Here is a 14,868-nt window from a genome sequence, read left to right as displayed (position 1 = left end):
CCCGTGGAGCCTGGCACACTATACACATATGACAGTTTACAGCACGGTAGCAGGCCATATCGGCCCTTCGAGTCCGTGCCAGTTCACATGAACAACTCCACTAGTTTCCCCCCTCCCACACTCCGCCCATATCCCTCCAACCCCCTCATAGACATGTACACATCCATCCTTCTCTTAAGTGACAGAATGGACACTGCTGCAATTATCTCGTCTGGAAGATCATTCCATTTTGCCACCACTCTCTGAGTGAAGAAGCATTCTCCAACATTTCTCCTAAAGCTTTACCCCTTACCCTTAACTCATGCCCTCTTGTTCCAACCTCCCCTGCCCTCAGGGGAAAGACTCTACTCATATCTGGTCTATCTATTCCCTTCAAAATGTTAAATACCTCTATCATAACCCCCTTCAACTGTCTACATTCTAATGAATAAAGTCGCAATCTCCTTAATCTTTCTCTGTGCTCTTGATGTTGTAAGTCAGGCAACATTTTTGTAAATCTTCTCTGCACCCTCTCCACCTTATCTATATCCTTCCAATAAATGGAGATCAGAACTAAACACAATTCTCCAAACCTGGCCTCACCAATGCCTTAAACAGCTATACTCTAGTCGATGCTATGATTTATGAAGGCCAGCATGCCATATGCCTTCTTAACTACCCTGTCAACATGGGAATTCACCTTCAAGGAACTCAGTACCATAACTCCAAGATCCCTGTTCCTCTTCATTCCTCGACGCCCTCCCCTTAACTGCATAGGTCATATTTTGATTATTTTTTCCGGAATGCAGCACCTCACACTTGTCAAAATTAAATTCCATCTGGCATCTTTCAGTCGACTATTCCAAACAAACCAAGTCCTGTAATCCAAGAAAACCTTCCTCACTATTTTCGTATCTTCTGCATATTTTCTCACCCAGTTAACCACCCCCTCATCCAAATCATGAATATAAATGATAAACAACAGGGGACTCAGCACCGATCCCTGAGGCACCCCGCTAGTCACAGGCTTGTATCCTGACAAGACAATTGTCCACCATGACTCTCTGCTGTCTGTTTCACAGCCACCTCTGTACCCATCTCACTATCTATTAATCCCTAGTGACTTAACCTTCCTAACTAACTTTACATGCGGAACATTATCAAAAGCCTTACTAAAATTCAAATAGATCTTGTCACCTGATCTACTTTTCTCATCACCTCTTCAAAAAATTCAACAAGATTCATCGAACATGATTTTCCCTTCACAAACCCATGCTGGGTGCCCGTGATCCATCCCTGCCTATCCAGATATTTGTACATACTATCTCGAAGAGTACCCTCCATAACTTTTGCCACCACCAAACTCAAACTTATTTGCTGATAATTACTTGGCCTACACCTTGTGCTCTTTTTAAAACAGCGGAACTACATTTGCAACTCTCCAATCCCACAACACCACACCTTATTCCTGTGATCTTTGTAAAATCACCGTCAGAGCCCCGGATATTTGCTCCCTGACCTCCTTTAATGTCCTGAGAAAAGTACCATCAGGACCAGGAGACTTATCCACCTCCATTGACCCTGGAAGATCCAAAACCCTCTCTTTAATAATCCTTATCCTTTCCATAACTAAAGCATTCATCTCATTTATCTCACGTAGTCCAGTGTCCCTTTCCCTCGTGAATACAGAAGAGAAAAAAATTGTTCAATATCTCCCCCATCTCATACAGCTCCTCACATACACATCGTCCACCGTTACCATTTTCCAGTGGACCTACTCTATCCTTCAACCTCCTTTAACTGTTCATGTATCTGTAAAAACCCTCAGAATTCACATTCACCTTATTAGCTATTGACACCTCATACCATCTTTTTGCCTTTCTATTTCCCTCTTGAGGTTCTTTCTGCAATCTAAGTAAGGATCAATCTTTTGCTTCTTGTATTTAGCATGGGCCTCCCCCTTATCATGAACCGTTCCTAATATTTCTAGAAAACCACGGCTTCCTTGAATTTTGAGTCTTGCCTTTCGGCCGATCTGTGACATAAAGATGCCTTACTCTCAAAATCTCACTTTTAAATACCCTCCAATTTTATTCTAGATCATTTTCGGCTAAAGAATCAGCCCACACAACTCTCTGCAAATCTCTTCTCATTTCTTCAAATCTGGCCTTCCCCCACTCGAAGATCTTCAACTTTGAACTCGACCTATCCCCTTCCATAATTAAGTTAATCTAAAGGACCCATGATCACTGGATCTGAAGTTCTCCCGAACGCTCACCTCTGCCACCTGCCCCATTTCATTCCCTTCCCACAGATCGAACACTGACCTCATCTCCTGGGCATCTCCACATACTGCTGCAAAAAGCAGTCCTGAACACGTTATCTAAACTCTAAACCATCCTGACCTCTCACTGACTCTGTTTCCCAATCGATGTTAGGACTTCACTTGCCTCCTTTCTGGACCCATCAACCTTGCGTATGACTTAATCAGGCTGAAACCTAGTTTTGTGTTGTGGCATAATGGCAGAGGACATGACATTCTGGTACATAGTAGGTGCATTGGATGCTGCTACAGCATCTCAAGTAAGAGAATTTGTTGCCAATCCCCTGGCGGAAAACCAGTACACCAGGTTTAGCCAATTTCTCCTGGACACACTGGAATTGATTAGACATGAGCGCAGCTTGCGGCTTTTAAATATGGAGGGCTCGGGTGAGAGGAATCTATCTGATCTAATGAATGAGATGGTTGCATTAGCAGATGGTCATTCTCATTGTATACTTTTTGAGACTCTATTCCTGTCCAAACTCCCAGGTCATGTCGCAATACCAATCATTAACATGGATTTCCATGTAGCGCGGGAGGCTGATAGACTCCATCATACTCCAATGCAAGAGTCTGCTCACGTCCAGACTGTTTTTGCAGCAGATCTATATCCCGTGTCCTATGAGCCTCCTGTATCTGCAGTTCAGTCAAAGAAGGATGAACACACTGACGGGCGGCAAGAATGCTGTTTTTACCATCGCCAATGGGGATAAAGGCCCATAAATGTGTCCTGCATGTACCTATTACAGAAAAAAGGTAGGAAATGAAAAACCCGGCTCCCATTAATGGCCTCGGCATCTGGCACAAGTACGGGCCCATTGTGTCTTCAAGACGACACTGGTAAGCACAAGTTTCTTGTAGACACGAGTGCTGAGGTCCGTTTGCTCCCACCCAACCTATTTTGAAATAAGAACCACGTAAATAACAACACCTGGCTCTTCAAACAGCAAATGGGATGAAAATTCCCTGCTTTGGCACATGACGAGTCACAATTTGGATAGGAGGTGTGACATTCCATTGGAATTGTGTATTGGCTTCCATTACACGGCCCATTATGGGTGCAGATTTTTTAAGGTCCCATGACTTTCTAGTGGACGTGAGGTGGAGGAAATTGGTTCATGTTACCACTTTTCAAACATACCCACTGGTCTGCAGCAAAGGGAGTGTTTCCCATCTCGGGGTCCAGACCCTGCACAAAGATGCACATGCTGCTCTCCTCAATGAATTTCCCTGTACTCTCTCCCCAAATTCCAATCCCTCCTAAATGGCCCAGGGTGTGTCCCATTACAGAGACACTTCAGGCCTGCCGAGTTACACCAGGACTCGCCCTCTTCCACCTGATAAACTGCGCAGGCTTTTTGAATTTCATAGGATGCCACTTGGGTTGAAGAATGCCGTTCAAACCTGCCAGCAGCTGATAGGCACTTTGGGCAGAGATTTAGAGTTCCCTGACATCTACTTGGATAATGTCCTCATAGCCAGTCAGGATATCACCAACTGCATTTACTCCGCCTGTTCCAAGGGCTGGGGGAATTTGGTCTTCCCATCAACCCTAGCATATGTCAATTTGGCAAATCCACCATCAGCTTCCTGGGACACAAGATCACAGCCAATGGTGTCTTTCCCTTATCCAGCAAGGTAAAGGCAGTCCCTGCTTTTCCAACACCTACCACGGATCAGGGCCTGCAGAAATTCTTGGGCAGGAGAAACTTCCATCACCGGTTCATTCCAGCAGCTGCTGACATTCTTTGCCCACGGTTTCCGATCCTCACCACAAAGCACAGGGACATTCCCTGGACAACAGAGGTTGAATTTGTGATGCTCAAGATGCTTTAGTCAATGCAGCAACGCTCCCCCATCCTAACCCCGACATTTCCTTGACATTTAGTTCTGATGCCTCGAGTACGGCCCTGGGTGTGGTTGTTGAGCAGTACGTCGATGGCCATTGCCAACCCCTCGCGTTCTTTAGCCGACATTTATAGCCATTGGAGATGAAATACAATGCATTGTATCAAGCGACACGGCACTTCCGATTTGTTTTGGAGGGTCAGTATTTCACTGTGTTCACAGACCACCAGCCACTCATTTTTGCCTTCATCAAAATAACGGATCCATGGTCGGCAAGACAGCAGGGTCACTGTCATACAATTCAGAATTTACCATGGATGTGCACTATATTTCTGGTAAAAACAATGGCGTCACGAATATGCTGATCAGACTGACTGTAAATCATATTCAGGGTGACGTTGATATTCCGGAATTAGCCAGTGTCCAGGCAATGGACCCCGATGTTCAGGCATACAGTATGGCCATGACTAACCTGGACATACAGCAGGTGGCAGCACAACTGGGCTGCCAACCTTACTTTGTGACATGTCTTTGGGCTACACTAGACCAGTGATTCCGCCATCTTGGAGGCAATGCCTTTTTGACCAGATACACAGCTTGTCTCATCCGTCCATCAGAACATCTGTCAAGCTCATGTCAAATAAATATTTATGGCATGGTCTGAAAAAAGGCATTGCGCAATGTGTCTGCACATGTACCTCCTGCCAGACTGTCAAAATTCAGTGCCACACTAAGGCACCTCTTCAACCTTTCCTGGCGGTACACAGGTTGTTGTAACAAGTGCAAGTGAACCTGCTCGGGCCATTGCCAGTATCTCAAAACATGAGATAGATTCTAACAGTCATAGAACGTTTCACGCGCTGGTCAGAGGCCATCCCATTGCCATCCAGTGTCACTGAGACAAGGGCCAGAACATTCATCATCAATTGGATGTCGAGATTTGGTTTCCCGACCCACAATTACATCAGTCCGCAGAACACAATTTACCCACAGTTCCTTGTGGAACATTTCCACCGGCAACTGAAGGCCCAATTCACCGGTCTAAATTAGGTCGATGAGTTGCCATGGGTCCCATTGGGAGTGCTCCCGGCTCCAAAGGAAGACATGTCTGCATTGTCCAAAGAGTTGGTTTATGGTACGGTCCTTACAGTTTCTTGGGACATTCATTTCACAACCAACTCTGATCTGAACGTTCTTCAGCAGCTTCGACGTGGTGTCGCGATCACCTTTTCCTACCCACTGGAATGGAACCTCTAAACAGAATGTGCCCCCATCACTCCTGGACACTGATTTTGTTTTTGTGTGCAGACAGGTCCCACGAATGCCGTTACGACCGTATGAGGGCCATTGTCGTGTGGTGAAGAAGGATGGGGTTGTGCATTGGGGGACATTGTAGCTGTTTCATGTGGACAGACTCAAGCCTGCCCATGTGGATCCCACTTCACCCATTCAGTGCCCCCTGCGCAGACGGCGAGGGCGTCCACCTAAGGTGCATGCAACAGGTGCTTTAGTTTCTGGTAACGGTTCTTGGGGGGCGGGTAGTAGCTGTATAATGGGCTGAGTGGGAACTGTTCTTTGGCGGGCATGTGAAATAATAAGACAAACAGGCGTCCATTTAATTGACCATCCTCGCATGGTGCTGCGTGCCGAGGAACGACACGTTGATCTGTGGATTCTCCTGACAGAAGGCGCGGGACACTCACAGGTCTTAATATAAACCTGCGGTCCCGTGGATCGGCAGCAAACACATAATGATGTCCCATGGAGCCCGGGACATGCTGTAAATAAAATAAGCCTGTAAAGTCTGAATAAAGCAATCTTGTGTTGACTAACCTGGTGTGTGTGTGTGTGTGTGTGTGTGTGTGTGTGTGTGTGTGTGTGTGTGTGTGTGTGTGTGTGTGTGTGTGTGTGTGTCTTGCTTTAGTAGCTCTATGGAAGTAGCTGCTACATATATAAATATTTTGGATGATTATTGCACTTACAGCATACTTTTCATCCATCTCACAGCCTGTGGGAAGAAACAATTACCCAGCATGGCGGTCCTGATTTTGATGAAGGACCTGGTACAAGATGCTGTGCATTGGATGGAAATGGTCTTTTTACAATTCCTTGAACCCTATTTGAACAACACTCCCAGTAAATGTCACATACAGGAGAAAGGGAGACTCCAGTGATACTCACAACTCTTTGCATCATTCCTGTCTGATGCTTGCCAGCTACTAGACCATCGAATGATGCAGCCAGACAGGAGACTCAACTGCACTCCTGTAAAATCTCAGGAATAGAGCTGTTGGCCTTGACCTCCTCAGCCTCCTTTGGAAGTGTAGGCACTTCCTGACCAATAAGGAGGTGTGCTGTATGGATGGGAATTTTATGTGATTATATTGTCTATTCTTGCTCTTTAACAATCTTTAGTGGATAGAAGTAGTCATTGTACTTTAGGATGTACAATCATGTACAGATTGTCCTTAAATAGCCATTTGGCCCAGATGTCTATTCAGTCCAAGAATACTTTCGATCACAGGCAGATTTTGAACAATAACACCATTCATTTTGCAACAACTGCCACTTAATTTTGCCAGTTGTTCAATGGTATGGGGAAAACACCACTGTCAACTCTTCTACCTTAAAGGAGTAATTATATTCAAATGGGCAGTAGATCAATAGATGGAAACAGTGAAATCAGACAGAGGTGAGTGGCTGCTTAAAATTAGAAACATTTGTGTTCATGCTATAGAGTTTAAGGCTGCCCAGGAGGAATATAATGTGTTTTCTTTAAGATTGTTTGCCCTCACCCTGGCGAAGGATGGTGCCAACAGATATGTTGCTGGAAGGGTTCGAGAATTGATATGGTAGGTCACAGGAAGCTCAAGTTTAGATCCACAGAGCGCATGTGTTTAGCAAAATGGCCACCCAGTCTGTATTGGTCTTGCTGATAATGAGGTCAGCTGAGTCTACCAAATGTAGTAGATTAGGTTGGATGGGGTGCATGTGAAACACTGCCTCACCTGGAAGGTCTGATTGTAGCCTTGGATAGAGGTGCCAGGAGATGTAGGGACAAGTTTGGCAATATCTGCAGTTCCAGTGGGGCTACATGAGGTGGTGATGGGTGGAGAGGGAAGTGCCGTCGATGGAGTCACAGAAAGACGTGTCCCTGTGAAAAGAGGATATGAGTGGAGCGGGTTAGATGTAACAGGTTAGAGGATGGTGCTGAAGTTGGAAGTATTCAAGGATAATATGTCAGATGTGGCAGCTGATGGGTGGTAAGTGAGAAACCTGAGGGATTCTGTCCTTGTTCTGCCAGTGAGGAGGTGGGGGAAGGGCAGAAAAAGAATTGGAGATAAGGGTGTAGGCTTTATCAAAGACAGTATGGGGGAATCTGCATTTATTGAAGAAATAAGACATTTTGGGTATCCTGGAGTAGAAGACCTCATCCTGGGACTGTTACAGGCCCTGAGGACCCCAAACCTTAGCAGCAATAGTAAATCATCAAGACAAATGGTTATTTAAACAAACGTTGTTTTTAAATTTCTTTAACCAAAAAAATAGATTCAAACTTTAACTTATCACTATTAACTTAACAGCCTTACATTGCCCCATTCCAATTCTAAGCACAGGTTTATTTAATATGTATAAAGTTCTTTGACACAACTCCAAGTTCACCGGTGTCTATCAATTCTTATACTGTGCACAGATTCAACATTTATGAATTTTCACCAAGCTCTGGTGCTTAAAAGTAAATGTTTACCCTCCAGGAAGGTGCTTGTTGGTTTCAGAGAGGGATTTATTGCTCATTGGACACACAAAATCTCATTCCCTCTGATCATTCACTTTGGAGTCTTGCCAAAGAAACTAGCCCCATCAGGGTTTTCCAAATGATAACCTCTTCTGCATGTCACCATTGAGTTCCTTTTTTTTTTCCCTTATTTCAGGTGAAACACCATTTCTAGCCAGCCATCTCCTCTTGTATGGGCCACAAGGTTTTTCAACAGGCTGAACTGAGAACTCACAACCCGTCTTCAAAATGGGGTTTCAACAAGATGTCAGCTTGCCATCTCTCCCTCTCTCTTTTAGAAAAAAAGCCTATTTGGCCTCTCCTCTCTGCTTGCAAAACCACATGACCTTCTTAGAACAGCAAACTGGAACCAGCCAGATGACTGCACCTGACCCAAACTTCTGAGTCCATTCATCTGTTGCTTTAAAAACAATAATCCATTTATACCTAATTTTGAAATTATAGCAAAGCAGTCTCCTTGTTTTGTCTTTGCAAAGGCTCTCGGTGCCTGCATGACTCACTCTCAGCAAAGCTCTTGCAATTTAAATAAGAGCTGTTTTGTGAAGTGTTTGTGTTTGTTTGTGACCTCCATGACTCCTACAATCCATCTCTTTCAAAAACATATCTATATACAATGTAAAATATATAATCTGTCACAGGACAGATGCAGCAGAGGAGTTGTGATAAAATCAATGGTGTCCTTGCAAAAAAAAATGGGAAGAGGTATAATCCAGGTAGCTCTGGTGAGTGGAGTTTGTAATAGTTTGAAAGTTGAACCTCTCTATTTCAGGAGACAATTTACTGTCATGTAATTTAAAAGTGTCATATCACACAAAATTGTTTTTTTCCTGCTTTAAGGCAGATATTCGCCATTGGTAGGAATTGCCTGAAATGCCTCTTGCAGTGAGAGAAAGAAGCAAAAGAGAGTCGTGCTCTCTCTCTCCCAACCCCATCATCCCAAACCCTGGGCCAAGTCACTGAGGGTCTGTGGATTCTCTTTCAATGGTCACAGACCATCCAATTCATTGGCAATGTGAGCTCCAGTTTTGAACCTCTGACACAATTAGGAACCATTTAGCACCCATTTATCCCAAGTCTGATACCTGATACCCTTTTAGCCAGTTTTGAACCTGTCTCTAGCAATCCACAGCCTAGTGTGAGTTCCTTGACTGCTTTCTCCAGAAGCCCACAGCCTGCGTGGGCTTCTCTCCTCAAATTACCAACAGCCTATCAGATATGTGGGTCCTACAGATGCAGGACCCCTCACTGTTCTGCTTTCATGGTTACTGACCCGTGGAATGAATCCTCTGCTTCTCAGATGTTGATGGTGTGTGGTCTTCCTGTTTTCTGGTCCCCTGTGTTAGTCCTCCGCTTCACCAGAGTTTGTGGTGGCAAGGAAATCTAACACACCTAATTAAAAAATTTACAAATTAGAGGAGAATCTCGCATGTCTTGAGGGATGGAAAGGGCATTTTTACAAATTGAAGCCTAATATTTGAAAATTCAGGCGCCAAATTTGCAAAAGCAGAGAGTATATATTTCTCAAGCTTTAAGTAATTTTTTCTAAAGGAATACAACTTTGAATTTTTGCATGTCATCTTGGCATCCCTAAAATTATATCTGATATCCAATAAGTGCAATACATTTCCTCATCACCACTAACATTAATTAAACAAATTTCAATTTATACTTTAATAGTTTTAATTTGGGCCTTGTTCCTTCAATATTTCCTAATAAAATTAAGGTTGGATTTTATGGAAAAACAGCTCCTATAACTTGTTCCAAAAAAATTGTAATTCTCCCCAAAAAGATCTTGCATTAAGACAAACCTAAGTTGTATGCAAGAAAGTTGCTACATCTTCACCACACCTCAAACATTGATCTGATAATTCTGATTTTATTCTATTCAATTTCTCTGGTGTAAGAAGTAACTGCAGAAGAAAAACCAGTTGTGAATTCCTTCCTCACTGCTGCTGCAGTGGGGAACTCTGGTCAATCGATCCAAAATACTGAGTTGAAGTGAATTAATACAACTCCCCTGGATCACGTGATCTCTATTCCCAAATCAGCTACCTGTTGAGCTTTTTAAATCCAACTGCCTGAGTCACCTGACTCCAGATGCAGCTTTCAGATACAATCCTTTCTGACATATGCTACATTACGGATGTAAAGAGAATTATACTGAACTAATTTATATCTTACATTGAAATCCTTATATGGACCTGCCCTTATTTGCCAATCAATTAAAATATTCAGATCCATTTCCCACCTTTGTCTCGACTTCTGAACTCCTCGTTTAAAAGTTCCTACTTGTAATAAAGAGGACATCATCGAAGTAAATTTTTTAACAGTTCCTCTTGATAAGGAATTACTATTTCAGTACTACATTGATCCTAACTTATCCTTCAAATATGCTCTTAGTTGGAAATAGCAAAAAAGATTGCGATGAGTTATACGATATTTATTTCTCAGTTGCTCAAATGACATTAATTGACCCCTTTTATAACAATCTTCAACATTTATCATTCCCTTACGAAACCAGCTGTCCAGAAATTGATGATCCTTGGAAAAAGATACGAAGATTTTGAATCAAAGCCATTCTGGGTGATGTACATCCACTTACACCAATTTCATCATTTATTTTATTCCATATATTAATCATATGTTTCAACAATGGTGTATTTTTATCACCAAACTTTAATTTTGAATCCCACGTATAGAAATTCATCTGCTTTCTCTCTCCTATTTTATTTGATGGCAATTTTTCCCTTTCAAAAAAAGAAGCAAGCAATCTTATTTGAGCTGCTTGATAACAATTTTTAAAATGAGGAAGCTGTAGTCCTCTCAATGCAGAATTTGCATTGGATCACTTGTAACATGGGATTCAATAGGAAATGGGTTCACATGACATAAGCTCATGATGCAGACTGTTTTCTGATAATGGAATACAAGAGGAGGGTTGTCTTGGTCTTCCACAGGATATAGATCACAAGATACAGGGGCAGGTAGGCCCATTGACTCTGTTCAACCATTCTTCCACTCATCCCCACTGCCCAGCTCTCTCCCCTTAACCCTTGATTCCTTGACTAATCAAATGTCTGTCAATCTCTGCATTAAATACACCCAATGACCTCAGTTCCACAGATTGACGACCCACTGAGAAAATAAATTTTTCCACATCTGTTTTAAATTGACACCCTTTTATCCTGAAATTATGTCCCTTGTTCTAGAATCTCCTACCATGGGAAATATCTTTGCCATATGTACTATGTCCAGGCCTTCCAGCATTTGAAATACCGCTGAGGTCCCTCTTATCCTTCTGTACTCCAACTAGTACAGTCGAAGAATCGACAATTGTTCCTCATACACTAACCCTTTCATTCCTGATATCATTCCAGTAAATCATCGCTGACCTTCTCCAACACCAGCACATCTTTTCTGAAATACCGCATCCAAAACTGTAATTCTGATTGAATGGAAAGGGAATTCTCCAATGACACAAACACAACAGTGGAATGATATTATGTCTTGTTAATATTTACAATAATTATTGAAGAGTCAATTAATAATTTTCAAAAGATGCCGGGTCCCTTTTTTGGACTATTATCATAACCTGAAGCTTGGTGCTGTGTTACGAGACCAGAGGATCCCAAAACACAGCAGCAATAGACATTCACCAAGACAAATGGTGACTTAAACAAAAGCTGATTTTAATTCTCTTTAAACATGAACACGGATTTGCACTTTAACTTATCACTATTTTACTACTTTAACTTAATTTACTTAACTTACCCCCCTTCTAATTCTAAGTGCACGTGTGTTTAATGTGTGTGTAAGTTCAGAAAAGTTCTTTGGTTCACAGTCCAATCTCACTTCTCATTCCTCCAAGTTCACTGGTTGCAGGCCATTCTTATACTGTGTACAGAATTTAACATATATATATATATATATAGATATATTTATATATAAAAATATATGTATAAAGTTCACCAGGCTTTGGTGCTTGAAAGGTAAATGAGCACTGCTCAGGGAGGTTCTTTTTGTTTTTCAGAGAGAGGTGTGTTGTTCAGGGAAGCATTAGGGTGTTTTTGACTCAATGTACCAGGATCTGAAGTCCGTTATCTCTTCAGAAAAGTTCAGATAGCTTTAGCATGGAGCAAAGCTGAGCCAGGACTTTGCAAGTATTTAAGGGAGTGTACGGGCAGGCTTTGTTCTGGACCAAAAATCTCACCAAATGACTCTGCTTGAAATCAAGATTCAAACCATTTTGAGGAATACAACAGGAATTGTTCAACAAGAGCCTGGTGTTCCCTGAGGAGTTTTCTTTCAATAGTGGAAATGATTTTTTTTTAAACCCTGTTAATATTCCTGATACAGATCTTTGTATTTAACTTTCAGGTTGCTATCTGTTGTTAACTTTAATGGGGTGACTGGATGGCATCTTTGCTTTAACCAAGCAGTTCTCTTGAAATTTCCAGCTGTAGGATGCGGTGCAGTTGCTTGCAAGTTTAGCAAGTGGGATTATGATGTGAAACTGCAAGTCACAGTGTCATTTTGGTGTTTGAAAATGCAAATGTGAAAATTTTAACTTATGTCTCCTTGGTTTGTTTAAGTTTACAGAGAAGACAGAGTTGGATGCTCATTTGGCGAATCGGCTGGGCAAAGCAGAAAGCACAAAATGAGGGACTGAAAAAATAATGAAACAGACTGAAGTGCCGTTGAACCCAAACCCAGGTAAAGAATTTAATTTTGTGCAGTGTACTTTAGATACCAAACAATTTGGGCTTTTAGTGGTGACCTATTTAAATGAACAAAATCTGATTAGAATAGAAGTTTATGGAATGTTTGGGAGTTGCCACAAAAAAAATGGAGATATAAATTAGATGTTGTTATTAAGATAAATGAACAATACAATGAGCTTGGTGTCACAGTATATGCCTCTCTCTACCGTACATCACCGTTAAACCTTCTCCCCAATATGAACCTGATGTCAAAGTATCTGACACAGTTAATCGTACATCACTGTTAAACCTTCTCACGAATGTGAATCCTGTCTCATAGTTTCTGCCTCAGTCTATAGTACATCAGTGTTAAACCTTCTCCCCACTGTGAACCTGGAGTAATAGTATTTGCTTCAATCTACCGTCCAGCACCGTTTAATTCTCCCCACTGTAAACCTAGTGTCACAGTATCTACCTCAGTCTCCCATACATCACCCTTAAATCTCCTCCCTACTCTGAACCCAGGGTAAATGTATCTGCAATAGTGTAATGTGGATCACTTTTAAACATTCTTCCCCCTGTGAACTTGGTTTCACAATATCTGCCACATTTTATTGTACATCACTTTTAAACATTCCCTGTACTGTAAACCCAGGGTCACAGTACCTGCCTCAGTCTACTGTACATCACCATTAAACTTTCTACGCACTGTGAACCTGGTGTAACAGCACGTGCCAGAGTTTATTGTACATCACTGTTAAACGTTCTCACTAATGTGAACTCAGTGTCACAGTATCTTCCACAGTTTAGCGTACACCACTGATAAACTGATTCTCCCCACTGTGATCCTGGTGTTACAGTACCTGCCACAGTTTATTGTACATTCTTTGGCTTGGCTTCGTGGATGAAGATTTATGGAGGGGTATGTCCACATCAGATGCTCGTTTGTGACTGACAAGTCCGAAGCAGGACAGTCAGACACGGTTGCAGCGGTTGCAAGGAAAAATTGGTTGGTTGGGGTTGGGTGTTGGGTTTTTCCTCCTTTGTCTTTTGTCAGTGAAGTGGGCTCTGCGGTCTTCTTCAACGGAGGTTGCTGCCCACCGAACTGTGAGGCGCCAAGATGCACGGTTTGAGGCGATATCAGCCCACTGGCAGTGGTCAATGTGGCAGGCACCAAGAGATTTCTTTAGGCAGTCCTTGTACCTCTTCTTTAGTGCACCTCTGTCTCAGTGGCCAGTGGAGAGCTCGCCATATAATACGACCTTGGGAAGGCGATGGACCTCCATTCTGGAGACGTGACCTATCCAGCGCAGTTGGATCTTCAGCAGCGTGGATTCAATGCTTTCGGATTCTGCCACCTCGAGTGCTTCGATGTTGGTGATGAAGTCACTCCAATGAATGTTGAGGATGGAGCGGAGACAATGATTATGGAAGCGTTCTAGGATCCGTAGGTGATGCCGGTAGAGGACCCATGATTTGGAGCCGAACAGGAGTGTGGGTATGACAACGGCTCTGTACATGCTGATCTTTGTGGGGTTTTTCAGGTGGTTATTTTTCCATACTCTTTTGTGTAGTCTTTCAAAGGCGCTATTTGCCTTGGCGATTCTGTTGTCTATCTCGTTGTTGATCCTTGCATTGGATGAAATGGTGCAGCCGAGATAGGTAAACTTGTTGACTGTTTTGAGTTCTGTGTACCTGATGGAGATGTGGGGAGGGGTGGGGGCTGGTAGTCATGGTGGGGAGCTGGGTGATGGAGGACCTCAGTTTACTTCAGGCTGACTTTCAGGACAAACATTTTGTCAGTTTCCGCAAAACAGGACGTCATGCGCTGGAGACCTGGCTCTGAAAGGGCAACTAAAGCAGCATCGTCTGCAAACAGTAGTTTATGGAGAAGTTGCTCTTGTGTCTTGTTGTGAGCTTGCAGGTGCCTCAGATTGAAGAGACTGCCATCCGTGCGGTACCGGATGTAATCAGCGTCTTCGTTGTTGAGGTCTTTCATGGCTTGTTTCAGCATCATGTTGAAGAAGATAGTAAAGAGGGTTGGTGCAAGGACGCAGCCTTGCTTCACGCCGATGTCAACGGAGAAGGGTTCGGAGAGCTCATTGCTGTATCTGACCCGACCTTGTTGGTTTTTGTGCAGTTGGATAACCATGTTGAGGAACTTAGGGGGGCATCCGAGGCGCTCTAGTATTTGCCAAAGCCCTTTCCTACTCATGGTGTCG

General features: G+C 42.9%; 1 long non-coding RNA gene across 1 annotated transcript in view; it reads left to right on the top strand.

Annotated features, from left to right (window-relative positions):
- LOC138745409 (uncharacterized) overlaps window positions 1-14,868 on the top strand; it is a 53,090-nt gene that overhangs the window by 14,394 nt on the left and 23,828 nt on the right. Inside the window, exon 2 of the long non-coding RNA XR_011346245.1 lies at window positions 12,539-12,659. This is a non-coding gene — a long non-coding RNA (uncharacterized lncRNA). The remainder of the gene's footprint in view (window positions 1-12,538; window positions 12,660-14,868) is intronic.

Source organism: Narcine bancroftii, chromosome 11 (genome assembly GCF_036971445.1).
Source record: "Narcine bancroftii isolate sNarBan1 chromosome 11, sNarBan1.hap1, whole genome shotgun sequence".
NCBI lineage: Eukaryota > Metazoa > Chordata > Chondrichthyes > Torpediniformes > Narcinidae > Narcine > Narcine bancroftii.
This window is presented reverse-complemented; position numbering and strand designations above follow the sequence as displayed.